The 26,715-nt window shown below is 32.4% G+C and overlaps 1 protein-coding gene across 1 annotated transcript in view; it reads right to left on the reverse strand.

Annotated features, from left to right (window-relative positions):
- LOC141394063 (uncharacterized) overlaps positions 1 to 26,715 on the reverse strand; it is a 917,654-nt gene that overhangs the window by 212,444 nt on the left and 678,495 nt on the right. The window lies entirely within an intron of this gene.

The raw sequence follows: 26,715 nt of genomic DNA on the forward strand, positions 1-26,715 counted from the left end.
AGATAGGATGAAGCCGATTGATTTTGGTGATGGTCGGATAATACTGTGCAACATTTTTAAGGCAATCTTGTGCAAACAATTTAAACTGAGGGCTTTTTGAAAGTACGGACCCGAACGACAAAAACCCAAGTTGAGTTTTGTTATGTCAGATCCAGCTTGGATTTCATGGCCCCATCTAAACATGGTTAAATATTGACTTTTTAAAGCAATTCGGGGCTATACCTCTGAAACCAATGCGAATCTTCTTCTGACCTTTGAAGCAAATTTATAGATAAGGGCAAGAATAAAATATTTAGAGAAGTAATGAACTCGAAAACTACATTTTGTTTTCAGCATACTTTTCAACGACGATTTAATAAATATGTCAATAATGTGGTGAAATCCGAAATGCGAGTAGAAACTTTGGATATGATACAAAATACCACTGAAACAATATGAAATAAGCATTTTATAGTTTCAGAATATCCTGAAAAATTGTTGAGAACATTATTTCGAAGATTGTTGCAGCAGCTTACTTGCTTCAACTCCCAACAGCTTAGCAGCTACTGACCAGAATTCCAGAAATGAAGTAAAATTTTCTATATTTTATCGATTTTGATGCCCTAGATGTCTGTTAACCAGATAAGTTCTACTTCTTTAGGGCTACAATATTGCTAAAGACATCAAGGCCAAATTCCTATTTGTTTCTGAGATAAAGGCCCGATAAATGCAAAAAAAATGTAGTTTTAGCCCGGTTTAGATGAGGCCATAAAATCCGAACTGGATCTGACAGGATAAAACCCAACAAAGGTTTTTGTAGTCTCAATATGTACTTTCAAAAATGCATACTAGAAGTTGTTTGAATTTTCAGTGTTGCATAGCGTAATGTAAAGAATGAACAAAAAAAATCAACGTTTTATTTATATGCGAATATCTCCGCTTCTAGGAGGGATATTCAAAAGCAAATCCTTACAATGAAAGTAGAAAAACTCACCTTTACAATGGTGCAAACGTTGGTGGTCAAATAAATTAGATATCACAATAGTCGGTAATATATCCCATTTTTCCATTGTTTTATATCGGGTCGTCATGAAATTACGGTTGTGGAGAGGGGTTCACAGATTAGAAGAAACATATTGATTTTGGTTATAGTTGGATAATGCTCAGGGGTCGGAAAGGCCAAGAAACATATGAGGAAAAAATTCAACGTTTCATTTTAGTAGGGATATTCCAAGAAGTGTGACCTATAGTGATGAAAACGTTCTAATCTTAAAATTGATCCCAATTGGGTTACTAAAAGTGATCAAACACTAGAGATATAGAAAAAGATGTACAGGTATTCCAAATTTCAATTTGTTGAATATTATTTCCATGGCGGATATCTGTACCAAATAGTTTGCCGAAAGTAATCGAATAATAATAATATTCCACAAATATCTAGTGAAGACTTATCTCATATCAATGAGTGCACCCCGATTCATATTAGCTCAGTGATATGGGCCTAGAGTTTATCGACGAGTCCGAACGGCGTGTATTACGACACCACTTGTATAGAAGTTGTACATGGCTGAAATACTCAGGAAATGTCGACAACATTACTGATGAGAGAAGTCTCCCTTGTCCCGTATGGGATGTTTGGGGAACAATTATATATATATATTACTGAGGGGTATTTTGCCACCGATGAAAAGTTGATGTGGCCTGGCCTGGGAATCGAACCGCAGACCTTCTAAGTGCAAGGCGGGTGTGCATACCATCGCACCAAGTTGGCACCCGAAGTAGTCAAATATTTATTAATTAATTATTAGTTAATGTTTACCAGTGAGAAGCTTACGCACAGGAGTAGTGGCCCCGCCCCGACTATAGCCTTTGCTCACTTGTTTTTTGCTTTTTATTAAAAAAGAAAAACTTTTATCGTCCTTTTAAATGTCATATGAAATCAGCAATTAAATGAAATGGTAATCAGTCATCATTATTCACTTTACAAAAAACCACACACACACACACTCACACGTCGATACAAATGAAATAAAATTGTGGGAAATAAACGAAAAAGGAAATATCAATGATCTCGGGTGTGAAAAATTACTCATTCCCGCCATACAAAAAAACTGCACCATGGTTGGTTATGTGGGGAAAGCAAGCAGCTGTAGTTAACATAAATCATGAGATAAATTTACTTAACACTGTGGCCCACCAGCCAGCCGCCTATCTGCCGGGCGCACACTGGTGGAAATCACTGATCTAGAGGCGTGAAAGTAAGCAATTCTTTTTCGACAAATTAAATTGGACTTTCTACTTTCCGAATAATCAACTTTTGGCTGCAACTATCCGCATATCTTGCTGTCAAATGCATGGAAAATGTTGCTTAAATCCTCAAAATAACAAATCGGGCGGTACAGTTATTTGTGGAAAAGTTTAGTGACCACTAGAAACCCTAAGTACCAAATTGCAACTAATTTAGAAGGAAAGGGTGGCTTAAATCCTCAAAATACCGAATATCAGGAGGTACTGTTATATGGGGGCTATTCCAAAATATTAGCCGTTTTTGCAAAATTTCAGAAACATAAATCTATTCATTTTCAAGTTATTAATTTCGCGCCGCTAGATCAGTGATTTCGACCACTGTGCGGCGGGTTGATATTCTAGTAGTAGAAGGAAATGAAAACTTAAATGTAGTATTTAACTTTAAATGAATAAAGTTGTGCTTTTTTATGACATCCTTGTGACATCCTTTATATTTACGGTTTAAAATATCCCTGTTTTACATCGTAGTGTTTCCTTTATTACCACAAACCACACACACACGCGCACAGAGACATTGCATATAATGCAATTTTCTTATGGTTTTTATTGTTCACATGTGTGGATGTGTGAGTTGGTGTGTGGGCGAGTGTTCATGTACGTGTTAAGGAAATGACTGCGATTTAATGACTTGAACAATATTCAAGAATGTATGCGTATGTGTGTGTGCGCGCGCGTGTATTTTGTATTAAAATTCGACAATAAAACTCTGCTTCTTTACTCCGTTAATGTGTTTTTGTGGTTGTAACACAAAAATTATTGTCAGCAGGATATAATTTGTTCGGACATTTTGTATTTCTTTACTTTTGTGCTCTTTTTGGTGCTTCATTACTAAACGTCTTCACAATTTTTATGGCCTCTAGTGAAAACAAAAACAACAGCAACAACAACTGCAAATGACAATACCACGCATAAAAATATTGTTGCTGATGTTGATGATATTTTTTTGGCTGAGTTTGTTCAATTTAACCTATCAGAAAAGATGAAACGAAGAAAACTGTTGGAAAATTGTGTTGACATAAAACGGATATTAACTCGATTCAAGGACAAAAACTACTTATAATTCGTATGCTTTATTTTGTTGTTCTCCACTTGAATGGCTATAATAAGGAAAAATGTCCTCAATTATGTTGTGTTAATTTTAATGTCACGTTTTCGTTTTCTTTTTTGGAGTGTGTTGTGAAGTCGTAAATTAAAGCGTTTAATTGTTGTAACAGAAGCATCATAAAAAGGATCTACAATTTTCATAATAACGTATTTGTATTGTTGATTGTGCTACAGAAGAAAATGAGCGTATTTTCTTTTGTATCTTTTGACAATAAAAAACACCACATCATAATTAAGATATTTCGAAACTAATTAAAATTAAGTTTATCGGTAATGACAATAATTTCATGATGGACAATTTCACAAATTTTTACAGTAAAGAGTGACATTAATTATTGTGACAGTGTCAAATAGAATAATATATGTAGATGTTATAACGGATGATATATAACAAGGATTGTTTTTTATATCGCTTTAATATGACAGGTTCATATTAAGATTCGGCAGGTAACATATTAAGCCTTTCTTCAATATATATAAAGGGTGGTTAAATTTTAAGGGGACGATGTTGATTTTGAATAAAGCACAAATTGTCTTCTTATTAATATCTCGTTGCAGTTGAGCTGATTTTTGCATATGAAAAAGGAAAGCCGAAGAGATTCCCACACAAACACCAAATTATGCTACTGGTTTCGCTGTTAGTTACGCAGCTCTTCAAGCATATCGGCTGTGGAATGGCTTCTCTTGACAATGTTGTAGCTGCGAATATTGTAATTAAGGCCCTTAAGCTTTCCACCGAACTTTGATTTTTCAAATGCAACGTGTTTTTTGCAGTGATGAGCTTATTCCCATTCACGCTGCGTGGCTTCTTCGACAAACGCTTTTTAGCGTAGCTTTCGTAAATTAGTTGAGAAATTATTGTCATTTAATTTTATGATTGAATTATGGATGGAAAGTATAGACCAAATGGCCGCCGGGAACACCATTCACATTAACTGTTTGGTACCAAAAGAGGTTTCAGACAAGGTGATGGCCTCTCGTGTGATCTTTTCAACATTCTGCTGGAAAAGGTTATACGAGATGCGAAGGTGAAAAGAAGTGGCACAATATATACAAACAACCATATGTTACTTGCTTATGCCGATGACATTGACATCATAGGTCGATCGGTAAAGGAGGTAAATGATACCTTTGAAAAAAGTCGAAAGGGTTAGCAGATTACCTGGGTCTGGCTGTAAACGGCGAGAAGACAAATTTAGTGGTGTCGTCGCGCAATGCGTTCATAGAGATCGGGCCAACTGTTGACGTTGGTTCCTATAATTTTGAGGTGGTAAAGGACTTCGTCTACCTCGGCACCGCCGAAAACACAACCAACAACATCAGTTGGGAAATACGAAGAAGAATAGTGTCGGCCAACAGATGCGACTTCGGGCTGAGTAAGCAGTTTAGGAATAAAGCCACATCTCGTCAAACAAAAACAACGCTTTACAAACCACTGATACTACCCGTGCAGATGTATGGTTCAGAAGCCTGGGTACATGTGCAAGCTGACAAGGCTGTGCTTGGTGTGTTTCAGAGAAAAATTCTTCGAAAAATCTATGGACCAATCTGCGTTGGCAGTGAATATCGACGTCGTATGAACCACGAGCTGCTATACAACGACATCAGTATAGATAAACGTATCGAGATGCAACGATTGCTTTGGCTAGGCCATATCATAAGAAGAAGCGATGATGAACCCGCTAAAAAGGCGTATAAATTAGGGCCGCATGGTGGTGCACGCAGAATTGGCAGGCCAAAGAATTGATGGCGCAAACAAGTGGATGAAGAGATGACAAGGCGCGGTATTCCAGAAAAGGAAGCACTAAACAGAGAGAGTTGGAGATCTTTTCTTAGTTCGGCTTATGGAACAAATGTTCTGTAATGGGCCAGCTAACTAAGTGAGTATGTGGAGATTTTAATTTCAGTTAATTCGGGTTATTTTAACAAATTATTACGTTTTTTCTCTAATACCCTAGACAGACGGCACCTTTAATTTGCATTAAGATGTGCATTTAATTTTAAGCTGACAGACGACAGTTTCTGCATTTACGAAACAGCTGTTTGCTGGTAAACAACTGTTTTGTTGTTGCTTGCAATGCAAATTGCGTCTCAGAGCATGAATATGCTCTCTCTCCTACATGAATATGGGCTCTCTTTTACAGCATGGCCATATTGAAATATCTAAATTCAGTTTAAATTCTTTTTGATTTTGTGCATAAAAAATGTGGATAATGCACGAATTAATTTGAATTAAGGCAGTTAATGCAAATTAACGCTGCCGTCTGTCTAGAGTATAAAATAATTTTTGTTTTTGAAATCTGAAATGAAAACTTATATTGTTCTGAAGGTTCTGTACTGAAAATGTCTAAGAAATATTTAAAAAAATTTGTTTGAATACTCTTTTTGAGTGAAACTTCCAGTAAAACTGAATCACTTTTTAATGACATGCCAACGTTTTGGAATTCTGTAATGAATATAATACCCTAGACAGACGGCAGAATTAATTTGCATTAAAAATTCCTTAATTTAAATTTATTGTTCACCCTGACAGATTATAGTTTCTGCATTTATGAAACAGCTGTTTGTATCTACCCAGCAGGGCAGTTGCTAAAATTTTTCAAAAGTTCACCAAAATATGCGAGAAAAGAATTCCAAAATGGACAGAATGCGCAAAAGAAGATTAGCAGCTATGCTATTTGTAAAAAAAAATCGATAACTATTTGAAAGAAAAATGCAAAAAAAAATCCGATCATAAAGCTTAACTCTAAACGAGAAAATTAATAAAAAAAAATGAAAATTGTTGTTGAGTTTTCCTTTTTATTTTCATAAACATGAACATTTGAAAACAGACTATTGTTTTTCCACAGCATTGCCATATTGAAATACCTTAATTCAGTCTGATTTTGTGCATTAAGAATGTGGATAATGCACGAATTAATTTGAATTAAGGAATTAATGCAAATTAACTCTGCCGTCAGTCTAGGGTATATAGGTCTTGAGGCTTTAAACTCATTCTGTATTCAAAAAGATTACAAATTCATTATTCTGCGGATTAAAAGTACATGAAATGAAATGTCTATTGGACAAAATGTATGACATATTAAGAGATCTCTGTGGAGTATATCTCGAAAACCAATTACACAATTGTTTTACTGCATTAATAAAAATTTTGTGTTCTTATTTTATATCAATTTGTTGCTAAATAATGGAGAAAATTTTATTATTGTGCATCACAAAGTGATAATATCTGCTATAAATAGCATGCCCATCTGAATTTTGTCCTATATGTAAGAAAATTATAGCTGAAAACAACCGTAAACGATATTAATGCTAAAATTTTAGTTATATGGTATTAAAATCTACTGCAATATGTATTGTATATTGTACCCTCAGCCGTTAGGCTAACGATAAAAATGTACCTCATCGAAATAATGGTCTTAGACTAATCATATGTTTTGACGAAACCTACTTTAAACAATTTGGAGTCGATTTATCCAAGTTCGTCCCTCTGTCTGGCTCGAATGCATTATATCTCTCTAACAGATCAACAGATTTTGTCCAAATTTTGGATCTCGCAATATTTTGTCCAAACTTTAAATCATATTGTTCCACTCCACTATAGGTAATTTGGACAGGTTTTTAGGCAAAAAGTCTATTTTTGAACTTTAAATAACGCGAGTTTTCTAATTTGATTCGAAGAAAGAACATGTCAAATTTTATGGATGTGCAATTTGTTTTCAAAAATATTAAAAACTCGCGGTATAATTCGAAGTTAAAATCAAAATTTCGAAGACAAAATAAAAAATGTTAAAAAAGATTAAAATTCAGAGCAGAATTTAAACCCAATTTGTAAGAGTTTTTTTTTTAATAATCAAATACAAAGATATGATATTCAGTGAAATGGTGGCGGTGTGTACTTTCTGTTTTAAGAAATAATTTTCTTCAAAGTGTTTGTTACAGAAGAAGAAATCGTCATATAGGGTACAACCTAAGAATTATTTTTTTTTACAAAATTATAGTTTTATATTATAGACTTTTGCAAAATTGTCCAGCTTTGACCGAAATTCTGCCACCGGGAATATCTTCAGCAAAGGGTTTTGAATCAACTACATAATTACCAAGGTTTTTTGAGTTATATCACTTTTTTGGGGGTGCCCTCCTTGCAGAAAAAATATATTTTTTTAATTTTTTTGTTTGATGAAGGAAATATTAAACATAAAAAATCATCCGATTTGAACTAAGAAGACATTTGCTGTAAAGAAATATTCACCATGTGTTCTAAAAATGTACAGACGTGTTGTGGTCAACATTTTTGTTAATTATAGCCGTAATATGTATTAACTAGGAATCACGATAGCGTGATTTATTTGGTCCTTTAAAAAAATAATATTTATAAAGATCTTTTTACGAATTAATATTTTAAACATATCAATGTTTATAAAAATCTTTTGGCGGATCAGTACTTTAGTTCATTGTAACCGTTTTTCTTTTGTTTTAACCGCGTTCATTGGGTTGGAACGAATAAAATAGGTAAAATGAGAATAGGGGGTAGGAAAAAGAAAATTTGTTCTTATATCCGGCGTTCGTTATAAACGTGTTCGTCTGTAAAATTATTATTAAAGCATACTTTTAAATATCTTATGCTAAAATATTTGAAACAGTGCTTAAATTCGTCGCTATGCTCTTGTGTTTAAATGCGGGTCTGAAAATCCTAACAAATTGTAAAAATTCTACTCGCGGGGTAAAAATTTTTGTTTGTTATAATCGTGGTCGTCTTAAGATGTTGAATGTGTGTACAAATGTTAAAAAAAATTCCCTGGAAACACAAAACTTTGTTCGCTATAAATGTAGTTTCTTATAACCGATGTTCGCTATATCCGAATTTTACGGTGCATATAAAGCATTAAAAATATATAAAAAGCCAACATATCCACCGCTATTAATTTTTGCCTAAAAAACAGGGAAAATTACCTATAGTGCACTCCTTTGGGCACTTCCCCCGCAAGACTTCAAAATGATTTCCTAAAATGATGTGCACCATAACTCTCGAATGTCCTAAATCGAGACATATATTAGGTTCGAATATGTATTATAACGATTCACTCCTTCATGTACCTACCTCCAACACAAAATTTCAATTATCCGATTTGAAACTTTGAACATCCTAAAATTATTTCTACACGTACATATATAAAGTACAAATTTAAGTGTAGTTTAAGGGCTGTTCGAGGAGCCATTGCGCATGTTGACCAATGGTATTCCTTGTGGACTTGTTTAGAGCGATATTCTATTTTTGTGGGCTAGTCCATGGTTATGTCAGGAATGGTCCAAAAGGTCTAAATATCATCTATCCAAAGAAATGACGTCCAAAATTAGGCCCAATACCAAAATGGACAATGGGTAGATTCTTTCAGGTATTTTCTGAACAAAAGTGCAAAACTTTTGCGCTTGTATCGAAATCAAATTTATGAGCATAACATAAGAATTTATTTGCAACACCCACAATCGAAAACCAAAAAAAAAAAAAACACGAAATTCTGAAACTTGCTGTCTATAGATAAAAGTCTCAACTCACACAGGCTGATGGTATGTATATCTCTGTCGGCAAACTCGACTGATACTTTTTTACTTGTTTTCCAGAAAACAAAAGTTATGAATTTTCATAAGTTTGCCTCCGCTGTACCGACAGAAGTGATTAGTCTTTGGGCATAGTCCTTGTAAAGTTTTTAATGTCAACGAGTGCATAAATATCAACTCATACAATTACACGGTGTCTAATTTTTTGAGTCATGTTTTATTAACCATATTCTGACTCCACAGAGTAATAGAAGACCAAACCAGTAAGGAAAGAATCAAAGTCGGGCTGGGCCGACTATATGATACCCTACACCACTGTGAATATGTAAAATATAAATCGGAGCTTTATCCAGATCTTAACCGATTTTGATATAATTTGGCACATTTATTTCCAGACCGAATTCAGTCACACATTCCAAATATCATTAAAATCGGACTTATATATCGTGTTTGGAGCAGAAAATACACGAAATCGGCGGAAATTATATATGGGTGCTATATCCAAATCTGAACCGATTTCGATATAATTTGGGACATTTATTTCTAGACTGAATTCAGTCACACATTCCAAATTTCATGGAAATCGGAAATATATAGCGTGTTTGGTACAGAAAATACGTGGAATAGGCCGAAAATATATATGGCAGCCATATCCAAATCTGAACCGATTTCTATATAATTTGGCACATTTATTTCTAGACTGAATTCGGTCACACATACCAAATTTCATCGAAATCGGAAAAATATAGCGTGTTTGGTACATAAAATACGTGAAATCGGCCGAAAATATATATGGGAGCTATATCCAAATCGGAACCAATTTCAATATAATTTAGCACACTTATTTCTAGACCGAATTCAGTCACACATTCCAAATTTCATCGAAATCGGACATATATAGCGTGTGTGGTACAGGAAATACCTGAAATCGGCCGAAAATATATATGGGAGCTATATCCAAATCCGGACCGATTTCAATATAATTTTTCACACTTATTTGTAGACAAAATTCAGTCACACATTCAAAGTTTCATCAAAATTGGACGTATATAGCGTGTTTGGTGCAGCAAATACGTGAAATCGGGCGAAAATATATATGGGAACTATATCCAAATCTGAACCGATTTTCACCAAAAGTAATAGCGTTCTTCTTATGGCTAAAAGTTGTAGTCCCCAATTTTCAGCTGAATCGGACAAAAAATGCGTCCTGTTTGTTGCGAACAAAATACATGGACAGACGGACAGACAGACAGACGGACGGACACGCATAAATCGACTCAGAAAGTGATTATATGTATATCCCCAAAAGAAACTGTGGGTCTATTTCGTTTCCTTTTGTATGTTACATTCAAATGCACAAAGACATAATACCCCTTACCACTGTGTGGTGTAGGGTATACAAATAGAAGACACGTGTCTCGCCGTTTTTCCCTATCTCATCAACTTTCGCGGTTGTAAGCCTCCAAACGTTTAAGGCTCTGATGTAAAAATGGGTCATTTTTCAAGACTATATCTTCCAAACCGTTAGGAATTTTGAATTTATCCCAGAGGCAAAGTTGTAGATCTTGTCTTGAGGAACAAAAATTGTGAACACATATAATCCATCAAGCTTCATCTGCAAGGTCAAAATCGCCAAGGTCAAATATCTTTTAAAAATGTTCTCGGATTTTGGTCTGCAGCTATCAAACCGATCAAATTTGAAGCAAACAACCAACTATAAAAATGTACCTCAGATTCCAATAAACATCATACGATCTCTGTATAGACAGTTTTTAAAGGTCAAAATAAACAAAAGTAAGTGGGATTTTTATACTGTTTTTCTGGTTCTGATCCACAGGTACTAAACCGTTCAATATTGAAGAAAGCAACCGGCTGCAATAATGTCGCAAAGACATCAATGAACAACTTTCTGGAAAATGTGAAATATCTATGAACGGTTCTTAAATGTGAAAATAGCAAAAAAAACTTTTGAAAATATTAAATTTGTACACGTTTTTTCTCCAGTTCTGGTCCAAAGATACGCAATCGCCCAAAAATTAAGAATACCGCCAACTACAAAAATGTACCTAAGATTTGGTAGTTGGTTGTTTGCTTAAAATTTGATCGGTTTAATAGCTGCAGACCAAAATCCGAGAATAATTTTTAAAAGAAATTTTACCTTGGCGATTTTGTCCTTGCATATGAAGTTTGACGGATTATATGTGTTCACAATTTTTGTTCTTTAAGACAAGGTCTACAATTTTGCCTCTGAGATAAATTCAAAATTCGTAACGGTTTGGAAGATATAGCCTTAAAAATTACCCCTTTTTACATCAAAGCCTCAAACGTTTGAATGTCTACAACCGCGAAAGTTGATGAGATAGGGAAAAACGACGAGACACGTGTTTTCTATTGTTTGGTTTTCTATCACGCTGCGGTGTCGGAATATGGTTAATAATTTTGCTGTTGCACAGTGTTATAATAGAAATAAGGGGGAACAGCAACTATTGGGGTATCAGATGGAGTTTTTTCGACTTATGCTATTTTTTCAGGACTTAGTTAGAATTTTGTCGAGCTTTTTTAAAGATATATTAAAGATAATGATAATCAATTTTTTAGGTATTGCCTCAATTCTCTTGGAGAATTTGGCTAAAAATGTTTGTATGGGGACTATACCGGTCTGATATTTTTTCATTTTCAATTCTAAACATCCAAGACTAATATATTATAATATTCTCTGTTCAAAATTTCAAACTTGTATCTAAAATATTGTGATCTCTCTCTACTGGATGTATATACTTTGTGGCAATATGGTATATAAAATCAACTAAAAAGCCTTTAAAGTGAGCGTGGTCAAATTTCCTTTGCATAAAAATCTATGTTGGGTTATGACGAATATTTCAAAAAAAGAATTATCCAAATCGTTATAGCCGTTCTCAACTGATGCCATTACCATCGAAAGACATTTGATTTTATTTATAAAGGTATGAATAAATAATAATTTGAAAATTTAAGCTACAGTGTTTTATTTATAAATGCAATTAAAGCTAGAAAATACATTTTCGCTTAGCATCAAGTAGCATATTCTTCTTCATGAGACAAGCGAAAAATTATTTTCTAGCTGTAAGTGCATTTAAGTGCAATTTTTTGACCACTGAGAACCCTATAACCAAATTACAGCCAATGTTGGCCGAAAATGTTGATAAAACCGTTAAAAAGCCTGAAATCGGATGGTACCGTTATATGGGGGCTATAACAAAAAGTGGACTTAGGTCAACAATTTTTGGTGGGGAAGGGTCTGTACCATTGTGAACTCCAAATGCCAAGTTACAGCCAATTCGGGCTAAGAATTAAGATAAAATCCTTAAAATACCTGAAAAATGGGCCCATATTGCTTTTGGTTTCATGTATTGTTATCCAAACCTGAAAAGTGTGCAAAGTTTTAGTTCGATTGGTCAACTGCAACTGTGTTAAAAATGAGTTACTAGGTTTGAACTAAGCAGATATGAAACAAAGCAAGTTAAATAAAGTACCGTAAAAACTCAAGATTTTAACTTTATTTATAATTCCTCGTTTTTGGAAATCTGATTATTTTACGTGACATTTGGGCTTCGAGTATGTCTATTTATTTTGTCTATTGTCTATCTCTCTATTTTATTTTGTTGACTTTGCTTTATTTTAGAAGTTGTTTGATTACTAACGGGGCTCATTGGTTTCTTATAGAAAAAAAGCTAAACAAATATATTTCACAGTTATTTTGTTTACAGGAGAATTATTTTGCTATCATTCCTTTGTAACGGTGACTTGCAATTTAACCAATTATTAGGTTGTCTGGGACAGACCAAAACTGTTTTTGAAAAGGGAAACTCACAAATAAATTTAAAGCAAAACTTAATATCATTTCTTTTTAATTTCATGATCTTATCAATTCGTGATAACTAATCCGAATTTCACTTAGTCCCAACAATTTCTTGGAAGTTGTGTAAAAACCCCTGCTTTTTTATTTATTTCCTGCTTATTCATTTGTAAATCAGTTAGCAGAGATTAATCTGATTATGAAAAAAAGTACTCTGACATTTTCACAAAGCAAATCATGTTAAAAAAGCAACCCAAAATCCCACGGTTTTGTGGGCGTTAATTTAATCAAATAATCTGCTGGATATGAAAATCAAAAGGTTGCATGTAAAATGTATTTGATATAATTATGCCTTTTTTGCGTGAGTAAGCATATATGTGTTGTTGCTCATTACAAAACCCAAAAGCACTTTCTTTGTAGTCAAATTCAAGTCCTGATTTTGAAAAATTCACTTGACAGCAGGAATATCGAGCGTAACATATCGTCTGCTCCGTCGGAAAAGGTCGTAAGTCCACTTTTTTTGGAAATCGCGTTTTTGTTACAGGATGATAGTACAAGTCAAAGCACGTCGTATGATACAAAGATAATGGTAGTATGTGGCGTTTTTCTATATGTTTTGCCCTTATCGGAAAAGGTCGTAAGTCCACAAAACGTACAAATTTGAGTACGAAAAGGTCGTAAGTCCACAGGGAAATGTATACTTTAATAGAATACTACAGCTAATGTAGTTCAGATATAATGTTTAACGTCATCCATGGTAGGGGTACAATGTAAAGAACTAGCCTACACCTTTGAATGATAATCGGATGATATTTGGCGGAGCCTGTGGACCAAACTTTTGAACAAAAATGTGATAATTTTTATATTGCAACGAAAATTTACATTTGAAATCTATTTTCCCCTATAAGCGAACTGATTATGAAAGATGGACTTCTGGCCTTTTCATTGATACAAATTGGGATGCTGTATGTGTTCAAATACCTCATATATTGAATTTTATAAAAAAAAATCAAAATTTTTACTGTTTTTACTGTCGTATATCTTACTTAACTTTATCAAATGGTAATTTGTGGTTTCTCTAGGGACATTTATTCACATAACGAGATTAGTTTGTATTCTGAATTCAATAAAGTAATACCTTCTAACGGACGGGTAAGTGCAATGTTTATATTATTAAATGATTCTAAAATAATAATTGATTGAAATGATATTAAACTAAGAAGGCATCATGATTTTTGCTAACAAAGAGCAGTATGAATTTGGAATGGAATTAGACGATGGTGCCAAGGGGCTAGTTCCCTATGGTTTTAAGGGTGATTCTGAAAGCTCTGATGACGTCAATACCAAACATCCTAGAAGTAATAGAAACTTCTATACCAAATCACGAAGATCTATCTTAAAAATTGCGAGCTGTATCTTAATTTCAAAAGACGGACAGACGGTCATGGTTATACCGACATAGAATTTTACTGGTCGGGTCTTATTGCTAAAATATGTACCCAGGATTGGCGAAACGGAATCGTTCGTAAGTTTTATATATAGCGCATTTAAAAACAAGTAAAAAAGTGTCAGTCGGCTTTGCCGACAGATATATACCCTCAGCCAATGTGAAGCGAAACTTCCACCTCCGGACAGATCGAATGTATTTAAGGTCTCTTCAGAATTTTGTGTCCCTTTTTGGACATATGAACTTGCCGACAAAAATGTGGATTAGGTATTAACTGCACTAAGACACAAATGTTGAACTTTTGTAGGGCATGGGGTAGGTACCTGAAGGAGTGGACCGGTATAGCTTATCTACGAACTTAAACTAAGTTAGGAAACAATATTACGAAGGCCAAATTTTGGCCGGAATCGGCATATCCGTTCGACAATTATCTTGCGCTTCCACCCATACTCATGGTGCCTAAGGGTTTGTTTTTCAAATTGCAGGCTTTTTTTTCAGGAAGTATGGACTGGCTCCTAAGGAAACTTGTACCTTCGTATAGGGGACAGTGAATACAAGATGTTACAACAAAAACCAAGGCGATTCGAGAGCAGATCCTAAACTGAACTTTTCCGAAATTTTGTGTGGAAGGTACTCGAAGGAGTTTACCGATTGAGTCCATAATGGAGCCTCATCTAAGTCTGGTAGAAATTTAAATTTCCCTTCAAGAGTTATCGTACGCACAAATTTTCCGAACATTTTCGAACTTTTGTGGGGGAGGTACCGGAAGGAGTCGACCGATATAATCCATCTTTGAACTAGAATTAAGTTTGGTCAAAATATTACGAAAGCCAAATTTTGGACCGAATCGGCAGATTCGTTCGAGAGTTATCTTGCGCTCCAACCACTGCACACGGTGTCATAGGGTTTTTTTGTAACTTTCAGGCTATTTTCTCAGGAAGTATGGACTTGCCCCTAATGAAACTTACAGCGTCGTATAGAGGACAGCGAATACAACTTTCGTAAACAATAATTAAAGCGATTCGAGACCAGGTCCTAAACTGAACTTTTCCGTTGCCTCGCAAATTAATTTTCTGACTGATACTTCCATAACTTTTGCAAAAAAAATGTTTTTTTAAAAAATAGGGTCCCCCTCCGAAATTCAAAAAAATATAAAGCCTATTTTCACCTCTGTTGTTCCTTGTATATTCTCTGAAATTTTCAAAAAAATTGGTTCAGCCGTTTTTGAGTCTATGCGGAACATACAAACCAGAGACTGGCTTTGAGTGCGATTGTGTATGATCGAACACTCATAACAAAAAACTAATTCAATTCAATCAGACCGTCGGCTGTAAATTGTTTATTCTAGTCGCTCACACAAACACAAAAAATGTTGTGACCTAACTTGAATTGAATGAAGTTGGATGTTCACGTTCAAGTGGCTCGCTTGATTGCTTTGTTTACGAACTCATATTTGATTGCTACCAACGGGACGATCAACCACAGCGAATGTTATTATTTTGATTTTTCCTTGTGAAGTGAGTGATTTGATCGCACTCAAACTCAGAATATTTATTCTGATTGAAATCACAGCAGACGAAAATAGTATGTGTGTGTGTTAAAAAATGAGTTGCAGTGAATAATTGTATGAATGGTGGATATTTTCGATTTACAATATTTAAAATGTGTACATATGTAGGAAACAAAAAATTAATAAATTAGTAGAAATTAAATATACATATATAAAAAACATTTGGATTTGAGACAACAGTGGTTCTTATGAAAGTACAACAAACATTAATTTCAATAAAGTATGTACCTATATGATTTACAAATTATGATTTAATAAATTAATTAATTCAAAATTAATTTCTTATGTTTCATATAAGTATATGATACTATATACATACATACTACAGCAAATGCTATTTAAAGTAAATATTCTATAAATATTATAAAAATATCAGTAAAGTCATTTGATAGGTTCAAATTTCCTATTAATTTTGCATTTTATGCAATGAGAATTCATAAACAAAAAACTAACTGCTATTTACCCAAATGTTAAAAAAAAACACTGAGTTGAGCGAACACGTGAACAATCATTGAGCCAGAGCAAACTCGATTGAAAACGAAAATCAGATTTATGAACGTTTACCAACGAGTCATATGTTCGATCATCCCTTGTTACTGAACAAAACACACAACCACAAACGCTCACTTTGTGTGTGCGGATAAAACTCATCAAACCTGATCGGTTTGTTCGAGCCTATTTAAAAACAATCATTCTATGCAGATCAAACACAACAACGTTATGAACAAAAATCGAGTAAATGGACGAGTGTGATGAAATTTTTTGTGATCGAAGTCATTCTCTGATACAAACATACACACATTGTCTTGTATATATACAGTGGCGGCCATATAATTAAGAACGACATTGTATTAAAAAGTATTTGACTTGCTACGTTCCAAATATTTGAATATTTATATGGAACAAAATTTGTAAATAAAGTACACGGTAAGCACTTTCAAATAAAGCCAAAACATGTTTTAATTCTCCCTCGTTTATACGAAAGAAAGCACGATTTATTAAAATAGTCATAAATCGGCCTGGCCACATAATTAAGAACGATATAAGTAAAGGTTACTTTAAGGTAATTTTCATACACAATATGTGAATATATCGTTATGTATTTTAGAAATCGGTTACTTTGATTCATTTTTAGTATCAAATGTCCTTCAATGGTACATATTATTGCGTCTACGTTTGATAATTAGGGCATACATAACGTTTTCCAAAATTTGTCCATAATTTGACGAATTTATTTTATTTTTGGGATCTAAAGCCACAGTTTTGGCTTCCTCTCATTCCCTCGATGACGCTCTAAACGATACCCTGTGGTTGTCGTTCCATAGTTGGTGCTTACTTGCCCTTAAATTGGCTTTTATTCCACTTCTTTGAGTCCTTTACGAGGGAATTGTCTGGGAAATAGTTTCGTAAGAGCCATTTCCACCTTATAAAGCGGTAGGATTTTTGTCTGAAGGTAGTAGACAGGAAATGAAACAATAATATAAGGTCTATACAAAAATTGGAAGAATTCCACACCGAATATAACATTAATTAACATAATGTTTTGAATGCTCGAATTCCACAATAATTTTGTGTATGTACATCAGACATTAGTTTATACAAAAATTGTATTTTCATCCATAAAAATTATTGGATTGACTGGTTTTGATATTAATATGAGCTTCATTGATTAAAAATTCTTACATAACTATGCCTACCACACCCACAAAGACATTGTGCAATTAAATCTTTCAAAATATTAAACCTTTCATTTTTGTTCGGTGTACCGTTAGGCCAATTTTTTGTACAAAACGAAATTATTTTTTTATTTCCTGTCTACTATCTGCAGACAACAATCCTGCCGATTTATAAGGTGGAAATGGCTCATACGAAACTATTTCCCAGACAATTTCCTCGTAAAGGACTCAAAGAAGTGGGATAAAAGCCAATTTAAGGGTAAGTAAGCGCCGACTATGGAACGACAATCACAGGGTATCGTTTAGAGCGTCATCGAGGGAATGAGAGGAAGCCAAATCTGTGGCTTTAGATCCCAAAAATTAAATAAATTCGTCAAATTATGGGCAAATTTTTGAAAACGTTAGGTATGCCCTAATTATCAAACTTAGACGCAATAATATGTACCATTGAAGGACATTTGATACTAAAAATGAATCCAAGTAACCGATTTCTAAAATACATAACGATATATTCACATATTGTGTATGAAAATTACCTTAAAGTAACCTTTACTTATATCGTTCTTAATTATGTGGCCAGGCCGATTTATGACTATTTTAATAAATCGAGCTTTCTTTCGTATAAACGAGGGAGAATTAAAACATGTTTTGGCTTTATTTGAAAGTGCTTACCGTGTACTTTATTTACAAATTTTGTTCCATATAAATATTCAAATATTTGGAACGTAGCAAGTCAAATACTTTTTAATACGATGTCGTTCTTAATTATATGGCCGCCACTGTATATAAGATTTCACACAAATGTTTTGGTCCATTAAACCCGCTAATAATTTGTCTTAAACTCAAATCATTCTTAAAATTTCGCTCCGATCGGAATATTACTGCGATCTACAGGACAGCTACAAATTCGGGTAAAAATTGTGGGTTTGGTCCATTTCACACCTTTCGATCATAACCAACATCTAATGGGGTCACTTCTGGTCGGAACCCGACCTCTCCACAAAATTTCGTGGCGATCGGTCCAAAATTTAGGCTTGTAGTTTATTACAATTGTTAATGGATGGACGGACACACATAGCTAGATCGCTTTATCTCGTCAAGATATGAAAAAATGGCAAGGGGAGGGGGTCTACGACGAATACTTCGCGATGTTACACGAATATTGGACAAAACAAACTTCCACATTGTTTTGTAAAGTATAAATATTTTATTTTAAAAACGTCCGTAAATTGTAGGAAAAGGTCGTAAGTCCCTACAAAAATACAAAACTGTACAAGGAAAAGGTCGTAAGTCCAAAGACATCCAATTATCTTTCAAACGCGACGGAATTTCATCAAACAAAGTACTGGTATTGAAGCGGAATAAATTAACGAAAAATACTGCCTTTACCACCATAATAAAATCTTTAATACAGAAAGCGCTGGAAGGTTTTTTCTTCCTCCTGAAAAATTTATTGAAAGGGACTTACGACCTTTTCCGACGGAGCAGACGATATAAACATTCATTTTTAATTATTAAATAATAATTATTGTAATTAGCATATGCCAATCAAAGTTTTCATTTATCATTTTGTAATGGGCATATATTAAAATCAACTGTAATTTGAAGAGATTTTGCAAAATTATTAACATCCCAGCAAAAATTTGGTAGGCACATGTCATTACTTTCTGCATTACCAGGTAATGAGTACTCATTACCCTCCGCATTATCACACAGTACATATATAACAGTTAACACATAACTAGTTACATCCTTACTTACTACTTACTTACTAAGTAATGAGTATGGTGGCACAGAGCTAGTGTGTCCGACTACAAATTCTAGAGTTGTGTGTTCAAAGCTCAGCGTCGGCATGTGTGTTTTTTTGTTTACAAAATTAGAAAAACATGTTGATGTACATGGATGAGTTAAACCAACCCTTGTTGTTCGAGCGAGTGGCCTAGTGTGTAGTGTGCTTGACTACAAATCAGAAGTTCGTGTGTTCAAGACTAGCATGTATCGAATGAAAAAGAAAAAAACAAAAAATGTGTAGTGTTGAATTTGAATATAATTTCACCTCAATTTTTTCTAAAAATAGAACTATGCTTTTTAGCTTCTTTTCGACTGCCGGTATGTGGTTAAGTATGTACTTAAAAAACATATTTAAGGAAGTACTTCCTTCCTATGACATCCCCATGTAAAAATAATGACTTTTACGGTATATTTGTAAGTAGTTACTACTGCCAAATTTTACTGAATAAAGTCATTACTTAGTAATGACTTTTTTTGCTGGGATGTTTAGGAAATAATTTTGGTATACATTTTTTTAGTAGGAATACAAATGATGAAATCTTGTTTCAAAATTAGAAAGCAAATGTTTCATATTTTAAATTTATATTTATTTATTATACTTAACTAACAATAGCCTCATCATGGACATGAATTGTATTAAAATTAAATTTGTCTGAACACATACTCGTATATACATATGTACGTGTCCTTGATATTTTTAATATCTTTTGTAATGATTTCAATACATAACATATTTTATTTTATACATTCTTATAACAATAGCTTTGCTAAAGAATACGCAGCATGTTGTAACTTAAATAAATGAATATTAAATATTCAATTTCCTAAATATTTTTTTTTTTGTACACATGACTTTTAATTGTATTTTACCTCAATAAGTGATATAAAAAAACTACCATGAAAGGCACATTCATCCTTACATCGTTAAGGTTTTTTTCGATATTGGTATTATTTGTAAGTTAACATAACTTTATAGTCTAAGCAATTTTTTGAATACTGATTGTTGTTGTATGTGTGCAGGCAAAACAGATACTAGCACGTATTGTGTTTTACCAAACAAAATTTCCTTTTTTCGATAATTTAGTAAATTTATTATTTATTGTTCACAGACGAAAAAAAAACAAAACTAACACCAATAATAATATTTAAAATACTGTTGTTGTTTATTGTTGACCTGACTATTTTTAATATTGATGTTGTATTTGTTTCGGCTGAAGGTCATTAAAAATCAGTGTTTTTTATTTTAAATTTTGTTCTCTTTATTCATCCAATATTTCGATTGTCGTCGACAATCATCTTCAGGGATCTGTTGCAAAAACACAATATATTATAAAAAGATAAACATACTAGTATAACACAAACATTACATTATTTTAGGAGAAAAAACGTCTATCCGAATTTAACGTCAAAGCTAAACTAAGTTTTCTTTCGGCTGTGCTTATGAACTAGATTCCTGTAAATGTGTGCACAGTGGTCCGTATCACTTTTGTAATTCATTCTTTTGTCGTTGGGTGTATTTATGATATGTAGCATCTCTAGTGTGTAACGTCTCTTGTAGTTATTTTCTTGAGCTAAAATGTCGACTTCTTTAAAATTGGGCTTGTGTCCTGTCAGTGTGCAATGTGCTGCTAATGCCGTCTTTTGTTCAAGGGGTTTGTCTGATTTTTGATCCGACTTTTGTCCGGAAAGTCTAGTTTTAAGTTTTGTTTTTGTCGTACCAACATATACCTTTTGGCATACGTTGGTTTCGTCACCGTTACAAGCTATCTTATAAACTACATTGCACTTATCTTCTTTTTTTATCTTAGATTTTGTTTTGCTAAACATCTTGTTAACATTATAATTGGTTCTTAAAGCTAGTTGATATTTGTCTTTATTATAAATGTCCGAACAACAATATCTTTCCGAAATTTAAAATATTACATTTTCTGCAACATCAAATTTTTAAAATTTAGTTTTGTCCTCTATTTTTTTGGTTTCTTATCCATTTCTTCTTTATTAGATGCAGGTCATCTAAAGATTATACAACAAAAACTAAAATACTCCTTTTCATTTCAAAATAATTAAGAAAAAACAAATCAACCTTTCCATCAAACGAACTTTTTTTTTAATTTGAACTAAGGAAGTAACATTTTAAAATTGCATTTAAATAAATATGTAAACAATAAGTTTTTTCTAATTGAATCAATTATTTGAGTTATCGTGACCTAAGAAAATTGTATTGAAAAAGTGATATCTACACACACATCCATCGAATTTGCTACGATCGTTTTGCTGGTAGGGCATATCTGATGATGGACAAGTTTGATAACTTGTATTTATACTAAACTGTTTGCAAATTTGCAGTTGTGAAGTATTTTTGAAGCCTTTTTACTATCAAGTCAACCTAGTGTCTCTGCCCTGTAGGACGCATGGGGTCATGTGTCCACATGTCACCACTTTGTCTACTATTATGGGGACAAAGTCAACACTTTGTCAACAGGTTGTCAACAACTGATACTTTAACCTTAATAAGAAGAAGCTTTGTTTATATTGACAGCTGATGGCCCAACGAAGCATCTTCTTATTTTTTCTACGTTTTCTTAATTGTTTGGTGTACAATAATTTTGGCAGTTCGTTAAAAAAATGTTTTTGTGAAAAATCAATAAAATATCGTGAAATTAACGATAATTTTAATAACAAAAGGTATAAGAAAATTATAAAAGGCAAGTGAAAATAGACAATTCTATACCAAAATATGAATTCTGAGGCGGCTGACAACATTTGCGCAAAACTTCGAAAATTAGACATTTTGTGGAATCTTTATTGAAGATTGTGGAGCCTGACGAATATATTGTGCCGTCTCTTTGGAAATGCTGATCGCAATATTTGCACACGACATAATAATGAGTTACAATATTGAAGGATTATTTGGCAAAAATCGATTGCGAGATTTTTCGAATGTTTATACAGCTGTAATAGGTAAGAAAATTTAAGGACATTTTGTTTATTTATACATGTTTATTCTTTTCAATTCCTAGATGTTATATCAACATTCAGCGAATCGCCTGATAAAACGTTAAGTGCAGCAGAAGAAGAAATGTTTTAAGCAGACAAGTTGATATATACTCTCAGCCAATGTGAAGTGAAACTTTCACCTACGGACAGATCGAATGTATTTAAGGTCCCTTCAGAATTTCGTGGCCCTTTTTGGACATTTGCCGACAAAAATGTGGATTAGGAATTAACTGCACTGAGACACAAATGTTGAACCTTTGTGTGGGAGGTACCCTTAGGGAGGACCGATATGGACTATTTTAGAAGGTAAACTAAATTTTGAAAAAAAAAATATTTGGAGATCCAAACTTTGAACCAAATTGGTTTCCCCATTCAGATGATATCGTCCTAGCAATTTAGTGACATTTTTTAAATATTGGGGAGATGTACCGGAAGTTGTGGACGGTATTGCCCATGAAACTAAGTTTGGATATAATATGACGAAGACCAAATGCTTGACCAAATCGGTTGAATAGTTCAAGATTTATCGTGATCTTCGACCGCCACATATGGTGACATAGGGGTTTTTTACACCTTTCGGGCTGTTTTCCCAAGAAATATGGATTTGCCCCTGAAAAACTTTTACCGTCGTAATGAAGGTAGCGAGTGCAAATCGCTTCAACAAAAATCAAAGTGATTCGATAGCAGGTCTTATAGTGAACTTATCCGAAATTTTGTGTGAGAGGTACCAGAAGGAGTAGACAAATATAGTCCATATTCGAACCTGTTCTATATCTGGTAGATATATTAGTATGGATTACATCGGTCTTTCCGTTCAAAAGTTATCGTGCGCACAATTTTTCCGAACATTTTTCAACTTTTGTTGGGGAGGTACCTGAAGGAGTGGGCCGTCGTATGGGGGGCATTGAATACAAGTTGTTGCAACAAAAATCAAAGCGATTCGAGAGCAGTTCCTAAGCTGAACTTTTTCGAAATTTTTTGTGGGAGGAACCCGAAGGATGGACCGATTGAGTCCATATTGGAACCTCATCTAAGTCCGGTAGAATATTCTTTCAAGCGTGGATTTTTTTAAATAATTTTTTAAGCGTGGATTTTTAAAAGAGTGTTTTTTCAACCAAACGTGGATTTTTAATAGAATGTTTTTTTCAACCAAACGTGTATTTTTAAAGAGTGTTTTTTCAACAATGGATTTTTTAAATAAGTTTTTAAGTGTGGATTTTTTAAAGAATATTTTTTTCAACCAAACGTGGATTTTTTAATGAATATTCTTTTCAACCAAACGTGGATTTTTTAATGAATATTCTTTTCAACCAAACGTGGTTTTTTTAATGAATATTTTTTGAACCATGGATTTTTTAAATAATTTGTTAAGCGTGGATTTTTTAAAGAACATTTTTTTCAACCAAACTTGGATTTTTAATGAATATTTTTTCAATCATGGATTTTTTAAATAATTTTTTAAGCGTGGATTTTTTAAAGAATTTTTTACCATCATGGATTTTTTAAAGAATTTTTTTACAATCATGGATTTTTTAAATAATTGTTTAAGTGTGGATTTTTTAAAGAATTTTTTACCATCATGGATTTTTTAAAGAATTTTTTTACAATCATGGATTTTTTAAATAATTGTTTAAGTGTGGATTTTTTAAAGAATTTTTTTACAATCATGGATTTTTTAAATAATTTTTAAGCGTGGAGTTTTTAAAGAATTTTTTTACAATCATGGATTTTTTAAATAATTTTTTAAGCGTGGATTTTTTAAAGAATTTTTTTACAATCATGGATTTTTTAAATAATTTTTTAAGCGTGGATTTTTTAAAGAATTTTTTTACAATCATGGATTTTTTAAATAATTTTTTAAGCGTGGATTTTTTAAAGAATTTTTTTACAATCATGGATTTTTTAAATAATTTTTTAAGCGTGGATTTTTTAAAGAATTTTTTTACAATCATGGATTTTTAAATAATTTTTTAAGCGTGGATTTTTTAAAGAATTTTTTTAAGCGTGGATTTTTTGAAGAATATTTTTTCAACCATTGATTTTTTTAAATAATTTGTTAATTCGGATTTTTTAAAGAATTTTTTTACAATCATGGATTTTTAAATAATTTTTTAAGCGTGGATTTTTTAAAGAATTTTTTTAAGCGTGGATTTTTTGAAGAATATTTTTTCAACCATTGATTTTTTTAAATAATTTGTTAATTCGGATTTTTTAAAGAATTTTTTTACAATCATGGATTTTTAAATAATTTTTTAAGCGTGGATTTTTTAAAGAATTTTTTTAAGCGTGGATTTTTTGAAGAATATTTTTTCAACCATTGATTTTTTTAAATAATTTGTTAATTCGGATTTTTTAAAGTATATTTTTTTCAACCAAACGTGGATTTTTTAAAGAATATTTTTTCAACCATGTATTTTTTTAAATTTTTTTTAACCCTGTATTTTTAAAAGTATATTTTTTTCAACCAAACGTGGATTTGTTAAAGAATATTTTTTTCAACCATGGAGTTTTTAGAGAATATTTTTTTAACCATTGTTTTTTTCTATCGTGGTTTTTTATTTAGGAATATTTTTTTCAAGCTTGTTTTTTAGAATAGTTTTCAAGTGTGTTTTTCTAGGAATACTTGTTTCATATTTTAAGAAAAATTTTTTTCATGAGTTTACGAATATTTTTTTTTATTTTTTAAGTTTTTTGAATATATTTTCAACCGTCGATTTTTTAAAGTGTATTTTACCAACTGTCGATCGTTTAAAGAATATTTTTCAACCGTCGAGTTTTTAAAAAAATTTTTTCAATCGTTAATTTTTTAAAGAATATTTTTTAAACAGTCGATTGTTTAGAGAAAATTTTTTCAAGCGTGGATTTTCTAAATAATATTTTTTGAAAAGTCGATTTTTTAAAGAAACAATTTTCAAGCGTGGATTTTAAAATGTTTTTGTCACGGGTGTTTTTTAGGAATATTTTGTCTAGCGTGTTCTTTTGAGAATATTTTTTCAAGCGTGGGATTTAAAAGTTTTTTTACGGGCGATTTTTAGGAATATTTTTTCTAGGGTGATATTTTGAGAATATTTTTTCAAGCGTGTTTTTTTTTCTAGCAATTTTTTTTTTCATGTGTTTGTTTACCAACACTTTTAAGTTTTAGTTTTTCGAAAAAAAAAAGTTTTTCGATCGAGGAATATTTTTTAAGAGGTTTTCGACGATTTTTGTCAAGAGGGTATTTCTTTAAGGGGTGCCCCTACTTGTAAAGCCCAAAAAAAAAGTTAATTTTTTTTTATTTTTTTCCAAGAAAAGTACCAAACTTTTTCGGTAGATTTCTTTTTTATCAGAAAGAACACATCTTAATCTAGTGCCTGATTTTTTTTTGTTGAAAACTATTATGTGGTTTTGTGACAAAAAACCGGTCTACGAAACCCTTTTTTGAAATAGCGTTTTGCGGTGCCAACTCTAGCTCGAAAACTAATTAACCGATCGTCATATATTTTTGGGGGCTTATTCAGAACATAAAGATCTAGTCCTGCATTTCGAGAAAAACGCGTTATTAATTTCTATGCTGCATACAAAACACAATAAATTTATCCCTTTCAACACTTATATCTCCGGCTATATTGTACCGATCGATGTGAAAATGTTACCACATATTCTATGATATTTATACTTTAAAATAAATCAATATTTTTTTCGATTTTCTGAAATTCTTATTAAACGAATATAATATAATAATATTTTTTAAGCGTGTAGATTTCTACGAAATATTTTTTAAATAAATTTTAAGTGTACTGTTGTTATTCAGATGTCTTTCCCAATCAATCGTATTTGCCGTTTGGCAGTAATATCGGCCTTGAACTTAAAAATAAATATTAACTTCAATATAGCAACAAAACAAAAGGTAACTGGGAGTGATGGCCATAGTAAAATTTTCAATAATGTCTACAGCAGAATTCATACACATGTACACGTATGTGCATATGTCATTTAATATATTTCTCATCAAATTGTCCCTGTTTTCGCAAACATACATATGAAATTATTTATCATGAAAATATTCTGCAGTTTCGTAACATCAGTATTTACCCTTACATACAAATATACTAAAACTATTCTATTGGAATGTATGATGGTCTGTTGTATCTGTTCTCAATATTGGATGTGTTCTTTTTTAATGTTTGCAAAAATGTAGTTGTTATGAATTCAAGAGCAGACAATAAAAAGGTATACAAATATTCTATATCTACTGATAAAATATATTTTATTAATATTATTGGATATGTTTTTTTTATTTGCATTAGTAGAGATATAAAGGAATTTTAATGGTAATGCATTCAAATCCTTATGTTATTTAAAAGAAGAGTGTTAGATGATGAGTGTTTGTGCGAGAATATGCAAAAGGGTAAAAATATTTGTTACACGAACATATTTTAGAAACTCCTAGGAAGAACAATTTGTCAATCGA

The sequence above is a fragment of the Musca autumnalis genome, unplaced genomic scaffold (genome assembly GCF_047663935.1).
Source record: "Musca autumnalis isolate F117 unplaced genomic scaffold, ASM4766393v1 scaffold_2, whole genome shotgun sequence".
NCBI lineage: Eukaryota > Metazoa > Arthropoda > Insecta > Diptera > Muscidae > Musca > Musca autumnalis.